Genomic DNA, 21,526 nt, shown 5'->3' with positions numbered 1-21,526 from the left:
GTCACCCGTCACAATTCGATACAAAAATGATTTCCTTTTGTGGTGTTGAAACAGCATTTCACAAGTGACTTTGCGATTTTCCATTAGACGTTCATTCAAATTGTGTGGGACACATTTACTGAGTTTATTGATCTTTCCCATTGCTTATAAACGTCTGCTAATTGTTTCTTGTGATACATGTAATGCTTCTGCTAATTGCAGTTGAGTTAAGTCATCATCCAATAATTCCTGCAATTGCTTGTCTTCGCATTTTTGTGGTTTACCAGAGCGCTCACTGTCTTTCACATTGAAATTCCCACTTTTAAATTGTCGATACCATGTCTCACATGTTCTAATCGATGGAGGGTGTTCACCATATGTTCCTACCAACAAACGATGACTTTCAACAACCTTTTTCTTTTGATTAAATAAAAAAAGCAATGCGTGCCGCAAATGTTGTTTTTCAGGCACAAAACTCGACATGATCACTAAACAATAAAACAAAGACGCTAGTTTTTGGCAGACTCAACTTGTGTGTGTTTGTAGTTCTATGTCAGATGAACAAAATGACGTATGTGTCAAATTAATACGCTGCGTACTTTTCGCTGGCGCCATCTCTTAGAGAAACCGGAAAAAACTTATGCATACACCTGTGTTTCGAGTTCAAATCATTATGCGATGTTTCAAGTTAAAATTCTCATGTACAGTCGAGTCAAATTAATTTTAAGTTACCGTACTTTGTTTTCTCTTTCTTATTTTACTCATTTCAATTTATTTGATTAATCAAATTCAAAATTATGAAAATTGTATAAATCATCATATTATGATATTCCTAAGAACATCCGTTCTACGCGCTGTATCTCGTCGAGAATCTTCTGTCTCGTTGGTTATGCGAAAGTAAGAATACGAGAAACTTCGACGATAGAGATAATAATATTTTGTGTGCGAAGCAAATAAGTTTTGTCGTGGTCGCCCGTACACGCAAGGAAAGGTCGGCCCAAGTAAATAGCGAGTTTACCGGTCCGGTCCGGTGGCCGTTTTAAATCGTCGATGATGATACAGTAATTAGTCCATCCGACCCAATGAGACATTTTCCCGCCGAATTTGCTTCTCCCGGCTTTTCTTCGCCTAAACCAGAGCAGGGAGGTTCGCTCTCTCTGCGAGAGATCCGCAGATTCAGATTCGAGAAGCGACGCGAGAGAGTTACACAGTCTCCGAAACCGAGCGAGACAGAAATCGGGAAGTGTCGGGAGTTATAAGGCGCGCGACCTTGCGTTTGCTGTCGACACGCGCGTCTTGAATAAGATTGCGCGGGCATTCTTGCCCATCATCGAGACAGAAATATTCTCGACCATTGTGTGATTAAAGACGATTAATTGAAACTTTAATTATATCAAGTGATCACTCTGTTCGCCTTCTTTTCCTCTCCCGCCTCCCATTTCACTCATTATACAGAAGTTACGCTATCGTCGTCGCTTGCGCTCTCGCGTCGGACTCGCTCTCGTAATCGCGCGCTCAGAGCCGTGTCTAGGCCGAGCGCCGCAAAAATTAATCGTTCACGCAGTTCTTGCTCGCGCTCTACTCGGGGTGAATTCCGGCATCTCAACGCGCGCATCACGCAACACTAAACAACCTGGTAACATAATTTTAATTTAAATAATTTTACATTATAATATATTAATTAGAATATTATTTAAGATTAAATAGTATTGTGCGCCTATATATAGAATATTATTTAACATTAAATAATATTGCGCAGCCATCGTTGTTAGGAAACAACTCTCCGCGCGCTTGGCAATCACGATCGCGCGGTTGGATTTGGCGGCGGGACTAATTTTTATTAATTTATAACTCGCTATTTTTATTAATTTATAACTCGTTAACTATTACAAAAAGTGATATAGGACTTTTTAATTTGGTTTGATCCATTTTACCTATATGCGAGAGTTGTCGTAGTAATTATCAGACACCTTGTATACATAAGTTACGCTGTGGTAGGTTACGCGGAGGGTGCCGTCACATGGGGCGTAACTTGCGCCGACCAGTGATATCGTTTTACTGGAACATTAGCTTCCGCCTAGTTATTTTACGCTTTTTACGTTATTATCGTTACGTCGAATCCAATTTCCTGCGTAAGAAACGCTATATACATGTAGTAATACATGTATTGGTAACATATGTATTACTTAAATAAGCAGAACAAAATTGAAAGATAGATAATGATATCAAGGTAAATTAAGAAACAGTTTTATATAAATTTATTATTTATAATAGCTATTCTGTAATAACATTCTGTCATATTCAACCTTCTTGCGATATGTTGATAAATAAAATTTTAAGGTTATAGTTGTACATTAATAGATATGTCCGTGTTGCTTGAATTTCTTGCATGTAAAATGCTTTCTTTTTCTTAAATGCCTAACATATATTTATTTTGTTTTAAATATATAAATTTTTGAAAATTACAAGGAACAAGAATATATCCCCGCACAGATTAGATTCGCACATAGATGATTCACACATACTAGTATGCAGAGTATCAGTTCCACATGTGGCGTACTTTCCGAGACGCGTAAATTACAAAAACCAATCGTAAATTTGTTTAGCATTTCTGTTAGAGAGTACAAGAGAAATCCTAATTAGCAATTGGTTGCATTAGATACGCATTTCTTGAAATTCCGCGAAATACGCTTCATGTGAAAGAAGGCTTTTAAAATGGCGTAACGTATTTTAGAAGTTACTAGAATACGCAAATTACGCTACGCAATAGAGTCCTATATAAAGAGAGAAGCGACATCGAACCTCCACCACAACCTTCAGTATCCAATTGAGTCCTCCACCGCCATTTTGGGACCGCTCTAACGTCACCAAACACCATTCGTATCATTCTGCAAACAGCTGTGGTCACAAGTCACAATATAGCTGCTCGCTTAGCCAATCAAGTATCAATTAGATTACCAATCAGAGCTTCGGACATCAATGTCGCTTCTTTCTTTATATAGAACTCTACTACGCAAGTTACGCCCCATGTGACGGCATCCTTAGTCCGTACGGTCGGGGGAATCGTGGAACATTGCGCGATTGGTGTAAGCGCAGTCATGTGAGTGCGTGCGTACGAAAAGTCGTGAGCACAGTACACCCAAGGACTTTGATTCTGTCCATGGGGAAATTTTCCAAACTGAGAAGTCGCTATCTTTCTACATACTTACAGTTCATGATTAACGTAACGACCAATAAGCTCTAGTCGTTTCATTAATCATGAACTGCGAGTATGTAGAAAGTGGTGACTTCTCAGTTTGGAAAATTTCCCCATGGACAGAATCAAAGTCCTTGGGTGTACGTAGCCGGTCTACTCGCAATTCGTCCGAGCGCGCCCCGTGCAAAAAGACGCTCAATCGACAAGGCGCGGATGCCCTGCCAATTATTAGGTTATTAATATAACCCAAAGTTTGGTGGCGTTAAAGGCAAGATGATTGGTCGAAAATGCTCGTCGCTGATGATAGGGACGAGAATGCTTGTCGAGGATCTCGGAACGTTGCGGAACGTCACGGACAACGCGCATACTGCCGCGCCACAAACTTAGGAATAGAGAGACAGAGCATAAAGTCCTATTTTAGGCAAAAGGAGGTGTTTTCTCGGCATGCAGGGGAAACCCTTTCTCCGCCATATTGGTTTCAAAAACTTATACATATGTGTCAGTGACTGCGTTCAGCAGACTCAACATGTTGAAATATTCTTCTAGATCATCCAATCAAACTTTTAGATTTAGAAGAATATACCAATAACAGCAAGCGCTCACTAAACTGTTGAGTCTGCTGAATGCAGCCAGTGACATCCCGTTTGCGCTGTACTGTGACAGCTGTAAAGTTAGGTTAGATACTCGAACTCATTCGTCTTATTCATCAAGGTTAATTCACTCTTTAAAAATAAAAAAGGTAAAATGCATAGTATCAGAATGTTTCAAGACAAATTCTTTAGACAAATATAAAAATAAATTTCAGAATGTATTAGAACACAATATAAAAATTAGTTTCCACAAATAAAAAATTATATTAATATTATTAATACGTAATATTTTATTTTTATTAATATAAAAAAATATTTTCTTTGTTGATACTATTGATGTATGTGTTTGTTGATACTTTATTTATTTAAAGCAAAACAGAAAAAAATTATTTTAAATTATTTTTTATTTTATTAAAGTTTATTTTTTAGTTCGTTTTTATATGTAAAATATTATTTAATATGTTTGTTATACTACCTTATTGCATTGCTAAATGTATTATATGTTATTAAATAATTAAAGAAAAATTTAATGTAAAAAGTTAACAAAATTTTAAACTTCCCAGTGAGAAATGACAGATTGAAAAGACGTCTAATCAACGTTTAATAAACCTGTTGATATAAATGTTTAAAATTTGGTCGGTTAAACGTCTTTGTGTCATCAAAATTAAACTATTAAACGTCTTGCATAAACTCTCTATAAATATTTTCTTCAAAATATCCGTGTAACTATTACATTATTGTACTACATAATATCAATGAACAAAACAATATTTTTGTAATACTTTAAAAAACATTTTTTGTAAAAAAAAATTCTCAGATATTTCTTTTCGGAAATTCCTGAGCGGTCATCCATCAAAGTTGCGACTCCCGTGAACGTTGTTTGACTTCCGTGATCGTTGCAAACTGATCCCTCATGATGACTTGTAAACACTTTGTAGTCATATGTGTAAATAACTGATAGATCAGATCGATATAATATGTTATCGAAAAGATAAAACATGTATAATTAAAGAATATTATTTATAAAAAAATATATATAAATATTGTTTTTTTTTACTATTTTCACAAATGCGAAATAGAATCTGAAATAACTTTTCTGTTATTTGTTTAAATAAGAATGCAACTAAAAATTATGTGTTGATATAATACAATAATTAAATTAAATATAAAAAATTTCGGGAAGTTAGGTTAGGTTAGGTTTATAAAAGACGTCTAAAAGACGTCTTGCATGACCCAATTTTCAACTTTATGTTATCTGGATAAGAAAAGAAAATAGTGACGTTAATTATTTTTGTTAATTATACATTTGCAAAACTACATCTAATAGAAAAGAAATTTTTGAGTGGTTGAAAAGTAGTTAAAATAATTATTAATATTAACCATTGACGTTAAATAGACGTTTTTTCAACTTATTAATATCAACCATCAACGACATAGACGTCGAATAGACGTCTTTTCAACTTATAATATCAACCATCAACGACATAGACGTCGAATAAAAGTCTTTTCAACTTATCATTTCTCACTGAGTTTATTATTCTGTACTGTTTATTTCACACATGCACACATACCTGTTTTAACGTGTACACCCATGAAATTTGATTCTGTCCATGGGGAAATTTTCCAAACTAAAATGTCGCTATCTTTCTACATACTTACAGTTTATGATTAACGTAACAACCAATAAGCTCTAGTTGTTACATTAATCATAAACTGCAAGTATATAGAAAGTGGTGACTTCTTAGTTTGAAAAATTTCACCATGGACAGAATCAAATTCCATGGGTGTACAAGCACTCGGGAAGCATAAACAGAGTGAGGCTATTTATAGCTTCTCAGCTGATCGCCGAACAACGCGAATTCGCCGGTGCACGCATACGACACCTGCCTTGTAAATAATTCCGGATTTAAATCTCCGGCCATCTGTATATAATTCTGCGAATTGTCCGTCCGATTTCTGTTTTTTTATAGCGTCCGTCTCTTATATTCTTGCGGTTATTTGCTTGCTTGTTGCTTTTATTCTACAGTTTTCTTTTGTATTAAGTCATCAATTATTTTTATCATAAATCTTGTATATATTTTTCTTCTAAAAACCGAGTTAGCATTTAATTCTCTCTTGGCGATCCCTCGGGCTCTCGCCTCCGTTATTACCGCCCATGCGTGAAACGGGATCGTTACAACCTATAATAAGAATAAGAATAACATCTGCAAGAAAACTGAAAAAAGATTTTTTATAATAAAAATTTGTTTTTGTGTACGCATTTACAGACAGAAACGGATAGAATTCGTAGTTGTCTATCCATTTTTACAGACAGAAACCGATAGATTGAAACAAATTCTATCGGTTTCTGTTTGTAATTACGGATTAAGAAACGCATAAAATTTAGAAACGCAAAGCAGACAGAATACATTTTCTGTTCGTTTCTATCTGTAATTTTTACTAGGAAAGTGACGTCACAATTTAAAGATATACAAAGCAGCACGGTTTGCTTGATTTTTGTTGCCAGCGTGACGTCAGATCTTGCACGGGATACTCGATTTGTGATGTCAGTTTGCCATCAGATTATGTTACGTAGGTTATACTCAAATTGTGTCGCCAATTTGATGTCACGTTCTCTCAGCACAGGGTGCTCGATTTCTGCTAGTAGTCTGCCGTCAGATTGTGTTGCGCATGTCATGTTCGAATTCTGCCGCCTATCTGGCGTTATGTGCTGGCAGCATGGGGTGCTCGTCTGGTGCTGTCATTTTACTGATATAGGATATCAACAGGTTCTGTCAACAGAACATAAGCAGAATTTGAGATCAGTTGAGTTCAGTCTGCCAACACGTCTTGATCTGCCGCCAGCCTGCCAACATAGTGCTAATATTTTGTTGACTGAGTTACAACCACTTTTTTTCTGCCACCGATTATGCAGTGCATTAGATTTTTATAAATCACGTTCTAAATAATAAATATCTCATTACCAAGAGCATAAAATCTGCCAAACAACACTTTGACGAATGTAATCGTTCAAGTTTTAATAGAAAATATTATTTATAAACAAAATTATTCAATAAAATGAAAATGGGTGCCATATTACTCTCTTCTCCTCTATACAGAGTGCGAGAAAAGTTCCGGGACGTCGAAATATCTCGAAAACTAAGCATTTTAGGAAAAAGTGTTTCAGACAAAAGTTGTAGGGTTTAAAAAGATCTATTTACTGATCTTATCAGTTTGACCTTGGATGGCGTCGCCAAGGTCAGATCAAAATTACATTAACTTTTTTAAATGGAACACCTAACTTTTTATTGCATATTCTTGTAGCTTATCTCGAGACCTTTCCAAAACATTACAAGAAAGTTTATTTTCGTTGAGTACTTTCCGAGTTGTGAGGCTTGAAAGCTACAGTGTACTGTAGTGTGGGTCCAGCCAGTTAAGGCAAGTGTGGCGTGTGTCCGGCCAGTTAAGGCAAGTGTGGCGTGTGTCCGGCCAGTTAAGACAAGTGTTGCGTGTGTCCGGCCAGTTAAGGCAAGAGTGGCTGGACCCACACTACAGTACACTGTAGCTTTCAAGCCTCACAACTCAGAAAGTACTCAACGAAAATAAACTTTCTTGTAATGTTTTGGAAAGGTCTCGAGATAAGCTACAAGAATATGCAATAAAAAGTTAGGTGTTCTATTTAAAAAAGTTAATGTAATTTCGATCTGACCTTGGCGACGCCATCCAAGGTCAAACTGATAAGATCAGTAAATAGATCTTTTTAAACCCTACAACTTTTGTCTGAAACACTTTTTCCTAAAATGCTTAGTTTTCGAGATATTTCGCCGTCCCGGAACTTTTCTCGCACCCTGTATATTTAACATTTAACTACTTGCTGATTTTATTATTTATTTTAAAATCCATTCAAAAAACCTTTTAACTTATTTTACATAATTATTTGGAATAAAAATTTAAAATTAAACAATAAGAAGTTTTTTTATATTTAATTTAATTATTGTACCATTTTGATTTTTTTCAATTATATTCTTTTTTAAATAAACATCGGAAAAGTTATTCCAGGTGCTATTTATTTGTGAAAATCTATAAAAAACTAATTTTATATATGTTTATATAAATAATATGATTTAATTATATATGTTTCATCGTTTCTATAACATATATTGACCTGATCTATCAGTGAAATTCATGTGTTAACACAAAGTGTTCACAGATCACCACTATAGGGATTTCGCAGAAGTCGCAAAAGTTTCTAACAAAACGCTTCTGCAAAGCTAGCATCTCCACAATTTAAAAAAATTGAGAAAAGAATTCTGGTTTCATATAGGATAAAAACTCTTTTTTGATTTAAAATATTTTTATTTTTACTTTATTTAATTGTGAGACGGGATGGATACGGGAGGAGGTGCGTATTCCCCCCCCACCCTCCCGGTGTGTGTGTGTGGGGAGGGTTCCGATAGCGCCATTGAACTATACTCTAACTGGAATGGGCACTAGCCGCCAAAAAACGTGACGAGAGAGAGTCATTTCGAAGGGCCACCTCTCTTTGTCAGTACAGTCACGTTAGAAAGTTTTGCAGTACCGGCACATGAGAATAGATAAACGAGCGACTTGAGTGACATACATAAATAAAACAAAAGCAAAATTGTATTATATTTTTTTAAGTATTTAAGTAACCTTTTAAGTAAAAGTTAATTTTTTCCTCGTTTCCACAAATTCCGTTACATGCTATATCAACATGAAAGTAAAGAAGAAATTTAACTTTTGAGAAGGAATGTAAGATGAATGCTGACGCATACGCAGAGTACGCTTAGAAAAAGAGAGGTGGCCCCTCGCATCATGCTATTTCTATCACGTTTTTCGCTTACGGACATTATATGGCAGTGTCCATTCCAGTTAGAGTATAGTCCAATGGATAGCGCACATCCCAATAGCCCACCAACCAATCATCTTGACTTATCTAACCCAACCTACTAGAGTCCTATATAAAGAGAGAAGCGACATCGAACCCCCACCACAACCTTCAGTATCCAATTGAGTCCTCCACCGCCATTTTGGGACCGCTCTAACGTCATCAAACACCATTCGTATCATTCTGCAACAGCTGTGTTCACAATATGGCTGCTCGCTTAGCCAATCAAGTATCAATCAAATTACCAATCAGAGCTTCGGACATCAATGTCGCTTCTCTCTTTATATAGGACTCTACAACCTACGGAAAATCTCTAGGCATCTGCTATTGTGAGTGGTTTGTGTGCTATCGGGATGTGCGCTATCGGGACCCGCCGGTGTGTGTGCACGCCCGCGTGCGGATGTGTGTGTGTGTGTGTGTGTGTGTGTGTGCGTGTGTGCGCGCGCGCGCGCGTGCATGTGTATTTAGTGCGGTTTCCAATTGTGTGCAATCGGGTCTGTAGACAATCAAGTCCGTGCGCAACAGGCCCGTGAAACAATGTATGTCCAATCATTACTGTATCTAATTGAATCCGTGTCCAATCGGAACCGTATACGATTGGATCAGATCGGGTTCATGTGCAATAGGGTCCGTGTCCGATTGAGAAATGCTCTTGTGTCTGATAGCTTATGTGCGCAATTGGGCCTCACTCATTATAATATTTACAGAATAGACGCAAATTTTCAGCCATCATGCAAAAATTTAAAACAAAAAAAAATTCTTGTAAATCATTATTTAAAAGGTGTTAAAAATTTGAAACATAAATGATTTAAGATAATTAAACCCTGCCTGCACCAAACGAAACAAGCACGTCACTATGACGTACGAACTCGTCGTATGTTACATCTCAGCAACGTCTCAACTGATGTTTAAAACGTGATTGACACTAGCGTGATTCACGCTAACATCAAAATTTCTGGTGACAGCGATGTTGTAATGACGTGTATTTTGTGACTTATGCAATGGGTTGAGCACTAATTGCAACCTGAAAATTGTCAACCAATTTTGAAAAATTAAAAATTAAATAAAATTATATATATATATGTATAGGGGAAACCGAGGCTATTTGTTGGACCTTTTTTTCTTTTGTGTCTCCTAAGTTCTATATTCATTAAAAAAAAAACATGGGACGGATTGAAAGGTTAAACCTTCTCCTTCATAATGCCGGTATAGACAGAACATGGAAGTGTATGTACAGTGAGGTGCAACGATTCGCAGGGTCATGTAGGTAGCTTGAGTTACCGACGCTGAGTCGGTAACGATAACGCACGCGCGCGCTCGGAACATGAATAATTTTATAGATCAAATGTTTTTATTATTTATGTTTATTACTTTATTAGTCTACATATTTGTGTATAACTATATATAATTATGTATGAAATATTTTTACTGGAAGTGAGAAAGATAAAGAAATAAATTAATATTTCTCAGATACTTTGTTTTCAATTTTAAATATAAATTTATTTAGTTTGATGTAATTATGTTTTTGTTTATACGCAATAGAAACAAAAACATAATTACATTAAACTAAATAAATTTATATTTAAAATTGAAAACAAAGTATCTGAGACATATTAATTTATTTCTTTATCTTTCTCACTTCCAGTAAAAATATTTCATACATAATTATATATAGTTATACACAAATATGTAGACTAATAAAGTAATAAACATAAATAATAAAAACATTTGATCTATAAAATTATTCATGTTCCGAGCGCGCGCGTGCGTTATCGTTACCGACTCAGCGTCGGTAACTCAAGCTACCTACATGACCCTGCGAATCGTTGCACCTCACTGTACACCCATGGAATTTAATTCTGTCCATGGGGAAATTTTCCAAACTGAGAAGTCGCTATCTTTCTACATACTTACAGTTCATGATTAACGTAACGACCAATAAGCTCTAGTCGTTTCATTAATCATGAACTGTGAGTATATAGAAAGTAGTGACTTCTCAATTTAGAAAATTTCCCCATGGACAGAATCAAATTCCGTGGGTGTACACCCAAGGACTTTGATTCTGTCAATGGGGAAATTTTCCAAACTGAGAAGCCGCTATCTTTCTACATATTTACAGTTTATGATTAACGTAATGACCAATAAGCTCTAGTGGTTTCATTAATCATGAACTGCGAGTATGTAGAAAGTGGTGACTTCTCAGTTTGGAAAATTTCCCCATGGACAGAATCAAAGTCCTTGGGTGTACATATAAATATGTCGACCAATGCCAAGAATTACGAATAGCCCCAAGCCCGAGATAATTTGTAACTAGTCCGGGAATATCCCAAAATTTGTTTTAAGTAGAAAGACTGTAAAAAAATTGTTGTTAAAACTTTTTTTTATTTAAAAAAAGATATAGGTATACAAAAAACGAATGCAAACATTGCATGTCTTTTTACGCCATCGATATGACAGATTTCCTAACCTCACAAGTGTCAATCTTTATCGCTTTATAACTTTTTACCTGCTTAAGAGCGACGATTTTATATTCATATTCATGTTCTATCTACTAAAATACACAATATTGTCCTAGTTTACACCGAGCACTTGATACGCATACTAACTAGTAATTTTCTATTAAATTATCTTAATTTTGGCAATAAATTTAAAAAATAGTATATTAAGTTGGTACAATATGAATCGAGATAATTAAATATATGTATTATGTATACACGCATTGTCGAAAGTAAGATAAATTAATAGAAAGTTACGAGTTAATACGCGTATCAAGTGTTCGGTGTAAACTAGGCCATTATCAAGTTTGAATAAAAAACTTCAGTTTACCTCAATGCTTAACTCTGCATAACGTAGACGTCTTTGACTATATAAATATGGACTGCTAGTACTCCTCCACTTTCCTATGTTTTCGTGTAAGAAAGATCTGCAACGCTTCCATCTCCTAAGTGGCAAAAACGTGAAACAAAAAAACGAGACAGCAATAGTAGAAAATCAGTAAAGAAAGAGACGGAATACAATATATCGCTTTGAATTTATACGTTCACTCCAAAATGTGCGATTATATTTCTGTAAAATAAGAATTAATTTTACTAAATTAAAAGAAAATAAATATAAAATATACACCTTTTATTATTAAAGATATATTTAAAAAAATTATATAATTTATATATATATATATATATATATATAAAATAATAAAATATATAAAGCAAAAAACAGAAAGTAATTAAAAATAAAAACAAATAAGTGATGTCATATAAATAGAAGAAAGCCTCATTAGAGAACCGTCATTTTCGGGTAATAAAGTGTACAGTATAAATTATTGCCCGCTGAAAATAACAGTTTTAATTAAATTACGTTTTATAAAGTCTTTGCGTTCATTCAACGTAATTATTTTACCTTCATAAGCTAATTTAACGTTCAAATAATACGTAACAATTAATTTTATTATTACGTATTTGTGATTCTCTAATATTTCTAGATCTTTAATATGTGTGTCAAAGTTAATAAATAATGTATCTAATCTTAGATTTCTTAATGTTTCTTGAATCATTGTAGGAATTATATTTCTCATTTTTAATTTATTTTTTAATTTAAAAAAATTAAAAAGTTTAGGTTACAATGCAATTAACTAATAACTTACCCAAAAAATGGTACAGGAATGTGTTTCTCCCTTACACTTTTATATTTGATTGATTTACAACCATTTATAAAACAATATACTACTATTGTATTATATCACTCAATCGCACAAATGTTTATTACTGTCGCGTATAAAAGCCACACACCACACCATATGTTATTTTATATTGGAAATCGTCGCTTAGGAGATGATGGCGCTGTAGATGTTTCTTACAGCCTAAAAGAGCCAACTAGCAGTCCATATTTATATAGTCAAAGGTAGTAACGCAATCAACGTAAGGTTAGGGTTAACTATAGGCGCTGCAATCAGTATTAATGAATCATCCCGGTGCTCGATGTTACAAATATCCCCAACATCAACTGTGCGCATTATTGCGTACAACAAAAATAGACATTACACAGCAAAAAGTAAACACGAAATGTTTCAAATACATTCAACTGGACACGATACATTCAAAGTTTTTAAAAAAACCTTATTATCTTACTTAAATTTCGAAGAAATGCTGACTATCAGAAATTACTTTGACTATCGCAAAACACTTTTTTCACTACTACGACTTCAATATGACTCCGTTGCCAACAAAACTTTGTTAGCAACATCGTTACATTAGAACGTATTTACAGTCTTCTTCTTCTTATGGTTATTGGCACCCGTTCTCACGCCACAGAACCGGGAACGTTACGGCCATCCTTCGCGAATCAATAATGTGTTTTACAAATATCAAACAGCAAAATTCATGTAAGAAAGCAAAATCAATGTTAAGAAGGCAAAGTCTGTGCATGAGAACAACTACGTTGCTGATTGTGATGCAATCGATGGGTACAAAAATATAAGTGACAGCGACAACGTCCGAACTTGTATGCGGCCCCAAACGGACTCAACGTGTTTACAGTATTTAAAGTAAATTTTTAATATGTACACCCAAGGACTTTGATTCTGTCCATAAAAAAATTTTCCAAACTAAAAAATCGTATCTTTCTACATACTTAAGGGTCTCGCACATAAAATGCATAACATAACATAAGCACAACATAAGACCAATAGACCAATGAAAATGTTATGTAAATCAATATGGCGACTTTATGCTGGATGCTCATTGGCCCATCGGTCTGATGTTGTGCTTGTGTTACGTTATGCATTTCATGTGCGAGGCCCTTTACAGTTCATGATTAAGGCTCAATGCACACAGGACGCGTCAACGCGTTACGCGTGGCGAATAGCCAATCATTCTTTTGCTTTCTTATTTCTTGTCATAAAAACGAAAAAATGATTGGCTATTTGCCACGCGTAACGCGTTGACGCGTCCTGTGTGCATTGAGCCTAACAGTATGTAGAAAGTGATGACTTCTCAGTTTGAAAAATTTCCCCATGGACAGAATCAAAGTCCTTGGGTGTACACTCAAGAACTTTGATTCTGTCCATGGGGAAATTTTCCAAACTGAGAAGTCATCACTTTCTACATACTCGCAGTTTATGATTAATGAAACGACTAAAGCTTATTGGTCGTTACGTTAATCATAAACTGTAAGTATGTAGAAAGATAGCGACTTCTCAGTTTGGAAAATTTCCCCATGGACAGAATCAAAGCATAGTATATACAGTAGCGATAGTGCGAGAAAAGTATGGATCAAATTTCTTCTGCGCATGCGTTGATTATACAATCAAGAATATGGCGGACTGTCATAACAATATCACATGATATCACGTATGTAGTCAAGCTGCACTAAACTGCGACGATATACCGGCAAATAAAATAAGTGTAAAAATTAGTAAAGCTGAGGAAAATTTTATATTATAATTATAATTTTATTATTATTATTTAAAATGAATGCAAGAGGAGGCTATTCTTGTGTTTTTGCTACATGCAAAAATATTTCTGGACGGACAGAAAATAATTCAAAATCTTACTACAATTTCTATTGTACTTTACTTCTTATTTTTTCATTTATTCTGCTTTCAAATTTCTATTATTTAATTAATGTATTTATGAGTTTTAACTGATATATGTCAACTGCTAACCCCATTTGCAACATCCTACACTTCCATGCAATGGGAACTAAATGTTTATTATCAACAATTATTAATTATGATTAATTTATTTAATATTTTTTTAGAATAACACCAAATATCTTGGAATCTTTCAAGATACGTATCATCTATTGCGATGAAAATGCTGCTACATACTGCAAGAGTCAATTTGTAAATAATTTCATACAAAAAAATGTGAAAAATATAATATTGGATTTTTTATTACTTCGTAAGTGGGAATTATTTAGACTTTAAGGTATTAACGATAATTAAATAAATTTTTATCGTTATATTATTATTTTCCCTATTCTTATTCTAATACCAGATAGCATAAATTTGTATAATTTCTCACATCTAAAATTGGGATATAAAACATCTTACAGACTACTTAAATTAAGATGTTTTAAAGATGCCTTATATTTCGATTTTAAACTTGTATTGCCTGAGATTGCCATTAAATTGTTAACTTACAATTATCACACTTCACATACTGTGTTATAATGTTATTAATTTATTCCAGAAATACATTGACATTAAAAAAATAAATCTATTTTAGTATATATAAGTATTGTTCGTTTTGTCTCTCGGGAGCTGCTCGGAGTCGCTCCGAACAAACCCAGCGACTTAATAGTGTTCTTTTAGACGGAAGTGATATAGAGGGCAATCGGGGTGAAAACTTGGTTCTGTTTTATTACCTGCCGTTAGAGCAGTTGAGAACCATTCAGGTCCACTCAGAGTTTCCCTGTAATGCTCCACCGCAAAACGACAGTTCAAGTCGGTTCCATTAGGGGGTCAATCATGTAATTTTACGTGGAACTTTTCACGTTTCACTTTTCACTTTTCATTTTTTCATTTTTCACTCATAGAGAGTTTACGTGAATCTTTTCACGCACAGCGATTATGTATGGATAATGCGCGGAAGTTTAAGTTGCGTTCCGAAATTCACCTTTAGAGGCTCGAATCTGTCATCGCAACTATCAAGCGGTCGTGAAAAAGGTTTCTACCTGCTTTTATAGTATAACTTTTACTGTAAAAATTTAATTATATAAAAAAAGAAATTGTAAAGAAATATATTCATAAATAAATAGCAATATTTCTTAGTTATAATGCATAAACTTAATTTACAAATATAATATATATTACATTTATTTTTGATGATCCATATATTGTAACAACTATTTTATTATGTAGTAATCTAATACTCAAAATTACATTGTAATTTAATTCAAGCATTGTTTTTCAAAATTAATTTTAATTAGTTTTTTATGTGTGCAAATTTTAAAGTAAATTAATTTCATTAGTCATTAAATTTAACTTTGTTTAATTAAAAAATATTGAATAATTTAGAATACGGACTTTGATCAAAACTGAATTCACGGCTCACACATGTATTTTCCAAATTTATAAGTTATAAACACTTACATGATTGATTAATATTTTATTTCACAAGACGCACCTTTCTTATATCATTGTGTATCAAAACGCGTTAAAGTATATTTTTATCTAAATTTGCATTTGATGAAGCCTCATTCTATATAATTATCAAAATATCAATTTGTCAAATATAAAAATCAAACATAATTATATGACAAAAACATTATTTTTATTTATGTATGTACATTACTTTATTCTATCAATGTAATGCAATACCAAAAAGATTAACCTCTTCAATAATATCTCTTCAAACTGTTACCACACTGTTACCACACTTTCATTCTTATTTCAAAATACATACAATTTATTAATTCCCTAAATTTTCACCTTTTCGCCATCACGGCTGATGGCAAAAAAGTTCACGTGAAAAAGTTCATATTTCTGCTCATGAGTGAGTTATATGATTCCGTGGAATCGTACATGATCGTGCAGTTCACGTGAAACTTTTCACTTTTCACGTTTCCGCCCTAGGGGAAATGTTACATGATAGGTTATATAATATAATATAATATTATATAACCCCCAGGTTATATAATAAACAACCGCGTGTTGAAATATATAAACGTTTAGAAATTTATTGCCGTGGCAAAAATGATAGCGTAAAGCAAGCGGGAGTGTAAATTGGGTCATCAGAACGTAAATAAAGCGTGTGAAAAGTGCAGGGTTGGGTAAGTTAATACATTTTTTAAACTAAATTAATTTAAAGTTAATGGTTTATATATAAAATTAATTTAGTTAGCGTTAAAAGTTACATAAACAACCCAGATAGCACAAAATATTTATAAAATATTTACTAAATATTTATAATATTTATTTTAATATTTTATAAACATTTATCAAAACATTTAATAAATGTTTTTATGGCCGTAGATTGGACTGATCATAAATATTTATCATAAATGTTTCAAAAATATTTATGATTTATGATAATTATTTTGAAAATGTTTGAAATATCCGCACAAATATTATATTACACCATATAATCCCAATGAGTAAAACAATATTTCTATATTTTAAAAAACAATTTTTGCAAAAAAATTTCATTCTTAGGAATTTTTTTCAGAAATTCCGAAGAGGTCACTCATCCAAGTCGCGACCAATATTTTAAAAAATATTTTAACAATATTTTTGATAAAGATTTTTATAATCTTTTTCCGTCATATGTATATAAAATATGTATAAAATATTTCTATAATATTTATAAAAAATATTTATGATAAATGTTTATTAATATTTATCATAAATATTGTGTGCTATTTGGGAAAAAACAAACTAGTTAAAAGTTACATTAAGAGTAAATTAACTGGAGTTAAATTAAAAATTAATTTTAAAAACATTCATATTAAATTACAAAATAATAATTTGTATAATAAATTTAAAAATAGTTAAAGTTAAAAATTAAATTATTAAATCATTAATTTTTAATTCTATAATTTTAAAAGAATACTTTTAAATAATAATCGTAAGGCAACGCTCGTAATGTGAATAAACACAAGTATAATGTTGAAAACGGTCAATTTAACGAGCAAAATTGATTTAATTCAGGATTTACAATTACATTAATATGGTCGCTAATAATTGGAACGTTTCGGATTTACTTAGCCTTCATCAGCCTATTAATACAGTTAAAAGTTCATCTCATTACAAAAGAATTTTCTTTCCTCTTAGATTTAAATTTCTACAAATAACAATTTTCCCTAAACTGTCTTCTTTTTAAAAATTATCGTGTGTATGTGTCCCATACCGTCTATAATTTTTTTTTCCTTTTTTTCCTGGGGGTCTATCATGTAACATTTCCCCTAGGGCGGAAACGTGAAAAGTGAAAAGTTTCACGTGAACTGCACGGGGTGTTTACGATAACTAATCGGGTCTTGGATTGGATTGAACAATGGTACTCAACGTAGGTATAGAAAATTTCCCTAGGCTAATTGGATTGACGATTGCTGTCTCAAATGTAATCCGATTGATGACGAAAGCGTGGAGACCGAGAAGCATGCTTGAAAAGTAAGTCTCTTTATTTTTAAATAATAACACAAAAAATCAAAGATAAAGTTAAAAAGAATGATTTGAATTTAGATTTATTGTAATTTTTTTGTCTAAACACTGGATTTCGTTTAAATTTCTGTTTGTAAAAATTAATTAATCTATTCTAAAATTTGTGGTTATATCGGAAACAAATCAAAATTAATAAAAAATTATTAATTATTAGGTACATATTAAAGCATATAATATTTCAAGTATATCATATAAAATTCCTGTTTATTATAAACTTAGTAAAAATAACTTTGAAATTATTTAACTACATTATACATTAATCAATATTAATTTATATGTTAAAAATCAATAATGTCTCTGAAAATGTTTTTTTTATTCTTTTCCAGATCGTAAATAAACTTCAACTCCAAGAATAAATAAAAATTACTGGAAAATGGATTGACATGAAAAAGGCATTATTGAACAATATCAATTTGTGCTAACTTAAAATTTGTAAAATCTGCTATTCTTTGTTAGTTGTTCATTAGAATAATAGTAATAATATAAGAACGGAATATACATAAATAAAATTAAAATAATTGTATGCATATATGATGCGTATATTCCAGTTTTATATTATTACTCTCTAATAAACAACTAATAAAGAAAAGTAGATTTTATAAATTTTAAGTTAGCACAAATTGATATTGTTCAATAATGCTCTCTTCATATAAATACATTTTCCAGTAATTTTTATTTATTCATGAAATTGAAGTTTATTTACGATCTGGAAAAGAATAAAAAGAACATTTTTAGAAACATTATTGATTTTTAACATATAAATTAATATTGAATAATGTGTAATGTAGTTGAATGATTTCAAAGTTATTTTTACTAAGTTTATAATAAACAGGAATTTTATATGATGTGCTTAAAATATTATATGCTTTAATTTGTACCTAACAATTAATAATTGTTTTATTAATTTTGATTTGTTTCCGATATAACCACAAACTTTAGGATAGATTAATTAATTTTTACAAATAGAAATTTAAACGAAATTTAGTGTTTAGACAAAAAATATTACAATAAATCTAAATTCAAATCATTCTTTTTAACTTTATCTTTGATTTTTTGTGTGATTATTTAAAAAAATAAAGAGACTTACTTTTCAAGCATGCTTCTGCGTCTCCACGCTTCGTCATCAATCGGATCACATTTGAGACAGAGATCGTCAATCCGATTAGCCTAGGGAAATTTTCTATACTTACGTTGAGTACCATTGTTCAATCCAATCCGAGATCCGATTAGTTATCGTAAACACCCACGATCATGTATGTACACCCAAGGACTTTGATTCTGTCCATGGGGAAATTTTTCAAACTGAGAAGTCATCACTTTCTACATACTCGCAGTTCATGATTAATGAAACAACTAGAGCTTATTGGCCGTTACGTTAATCATAAACTGTAAATATGTAGAAAGATAGCGACTTCTCAGTTTGGAAAATTTCCCCATGGACAGAATCAAAGTCCTTGGGGTCGATCATGAAACTTTTTCCCTAAGGCGGAAACGTGAAAAGTGAAAAATTTCTCCATTAACTTCAATGGTAAAGATTTTCACTTTTCACGTTTCCGCCAGGAAAAAGTTTCATGATTGTCCCCATGAGGTACACCCAAGGACTTTGATTCTGTCCATGGGGAAATTTTCCAAACTGAGAAGTCGCTATCTTTCTACATACTTACACTTCATGATTAACGTAACGACCAATAAGCTCTAGTCGTTTCATTAATCATGAACTGCGAGTATGTAGAAAGTGGTGACTTCTCAGTTTGGAAAATTTCCCCATGGACAGAATCAAAGTCCTTGGGTGTACGATTCCACGGAATCATGTAACTCACTCATGAGCGGAAATATGAACTTTTTCACGTGAACTTTTTCGCCATCAGGGGGTCGATCATGAAACTTTTTCCCTAGGGCGGAAACGTGAAAAGTGAAAATCTTTACCATTGAAGTTAATGGAGAAATTTTTCACTTTTCACGTTTCCGCCTTAGGGAAAAAGTTTCATGATCGACCCCCAGCCGTGATGGCGAAAAGGTGAAAATTTAGGGAATTAATAAATTGTATGTATTTTGGCTGCGTTCCGAAATTCACTGCCAGTACTGAAAATCTATAGTATACGTAACATGAACTATAGATTTTCAGTACTTGCAGTGTATATCGGAACGCAGCCTTTGAAATAAGAATGAAAGTGTGGTAACAGTGTGGTAACAGTTTGAAGAGGTATTATTGAAGAGGTTAACCTTTTTGGTATTGCATTGCGTTGATAGGATAAAGTAATACATACATAAATAAAAATAATGCTTTTGTGATGTAATTAGGTTTGATATTTATATTTGACAAATTGATATTTTGATAATTATATAGAATGAGGTTTCATCAAATGCAAATTTAGATAAAAATATACTTTAAACGCGTTTTGATACATAATGATATAAGAAAGGTGCGCCTTGTGAAATAGAATATTAATCAATCATGTAAGTGTTTATAACTTATAAATTTGGAAAATACATGTGTGAGCCGTGAATTCAGTTTTGATCAAGGTCCGTATTCTAAATTATTCAATATTTTTTAATTAAACAAAGTTAAATTTAATGACTAATGAAATTAATTTACTTTAAAATTTGCACACATAAAAAACTAATTAAAATTAATTTTGAAAAACAATGCTTGAATTAAATTACAATGTAATTTTGAGTATTAGATTACTACATAATAAAATAGTTGTTACAATATATGGATCATTAAAAATAAATGTAATATATATTATATTTGTAAATTAAGTTTATGCAATATAACTAAGAAATATTGCTATTTATTTATGAATATTTTTTTACAATTTTTTTTTATATAATAAAATTTTTACAGTAAAAGTTATATTGTAAAAGCAGGTAGAAACATTTTTCACGATCGCTTGATAGTTGCAATGACAGAGCCTCTAATGGTGAATTTCGGAACGCAAACTAAACTTCCGCGCATTATTCATACATAATCGCTGTGCGTGAAAAGATTCACGTGAACTCTCTATGAGTGAAAAATGAAAAATGAAAAGTGAAAAGTGAAACGTGAAAAGTTCCACGTGAAATTACATGATTGACCCCCTGAACTTCCTGAATTAGTGTGTACTAGAGTCCTATATAAAGAGAGAAGCGACATTGATGTCCGAAGCTCTGATTGGTAAAATGATTGATACTTGATTGATTAAGCGAGCAGCCATATTGTGACCACAGCTGTTTGCAGAATGATACGAATGGTGTTTGATGACGTTAAAGCGGTCCCAAAATGGCGGTGGAGGACTCAATTGGATACTGAAGGTTGTGGTGGGGGTTTGATGTCGCTTCTCTCTTTATATAGGACTCTAGTGTGTACTTGAAATAAAATAGATATATATTTGAAAGTTAGTGAAAGCAAGATGAAACGTTCTAGTGCAGTCTAGTGCAGGAATAAAAAACAAGCCTACTGTGTCACACTGTGGCACTCTTGTTGGAAAGCACCCAAAATAGTGTGGAGCAAAGATGAAGACAATTGAATTATCTTTCCAACCTTCAGTTTAATGATCAGACTTTATTTGCGCCTTTAAAAAGCAAAAACTACAAAAAGATCCGATTTACCTGATGACCTCTATCCCTTTCCATTCATTTTATTTTTTCAAATTGTTAATTTTTCCAAACTTCTTTTTTTGTACTTAATTGTTAATTTTTGGTATGTTCAAAATTCAACAATTCTTTACTGT

General features: G+C 32.6%; 1 protein-coding gene across 3 annotated transcripts in view; it reads right to left on the bottom strand.

Annotated features, from left to right (window-relative positions):
• LOC120356747 (TBC1 domain family member whacked-like) overlaps nt 1-21,526 on the bottom strand; it is a 512,462-nt gene that overhangs the window by 71,181 nt on the left and 419,755 nt on the right. The window contains exons 6-7 of one of the 3 annotated variants that reach the window (XR_005575533.1): nt 6,238-6,536; nt 5,278-5,945 (exon numbers count right to left, since the gene is read on the bottom strand). The exons of 1 other annotated variant lie outside the window; for it this stretch is intronic. The gene's annotated coding sequence lies outside the window, so the exon portion shown is untranslated. Of the gene's footprint in view, nt 1-5,277; nt 6,537-21,526 lie in introns of those variants that run through there. One more of the 3 variants, XR_005575532.1, reaches the window with a different exon arrangement.

Source organism: Solenopsis invicta, chromosome 9, assembly GCF_016802725.1.
Source record: "Solenopsis invicta isolate M01_SB chromosome 9, UNIL_Sinv_3.0, whole genome shotgun sequence".
Classification (NCBI taxonomy): domain Eukaryota; kingdom Metazoa; phylum Arthropoda; class Insecta; order Hymenoptera; family Formicidae; genus Solenopsis; species Solenopsis invicta.
This window is presented reverse-complemented; position numbering and strand designations above follow the sequence as displayed.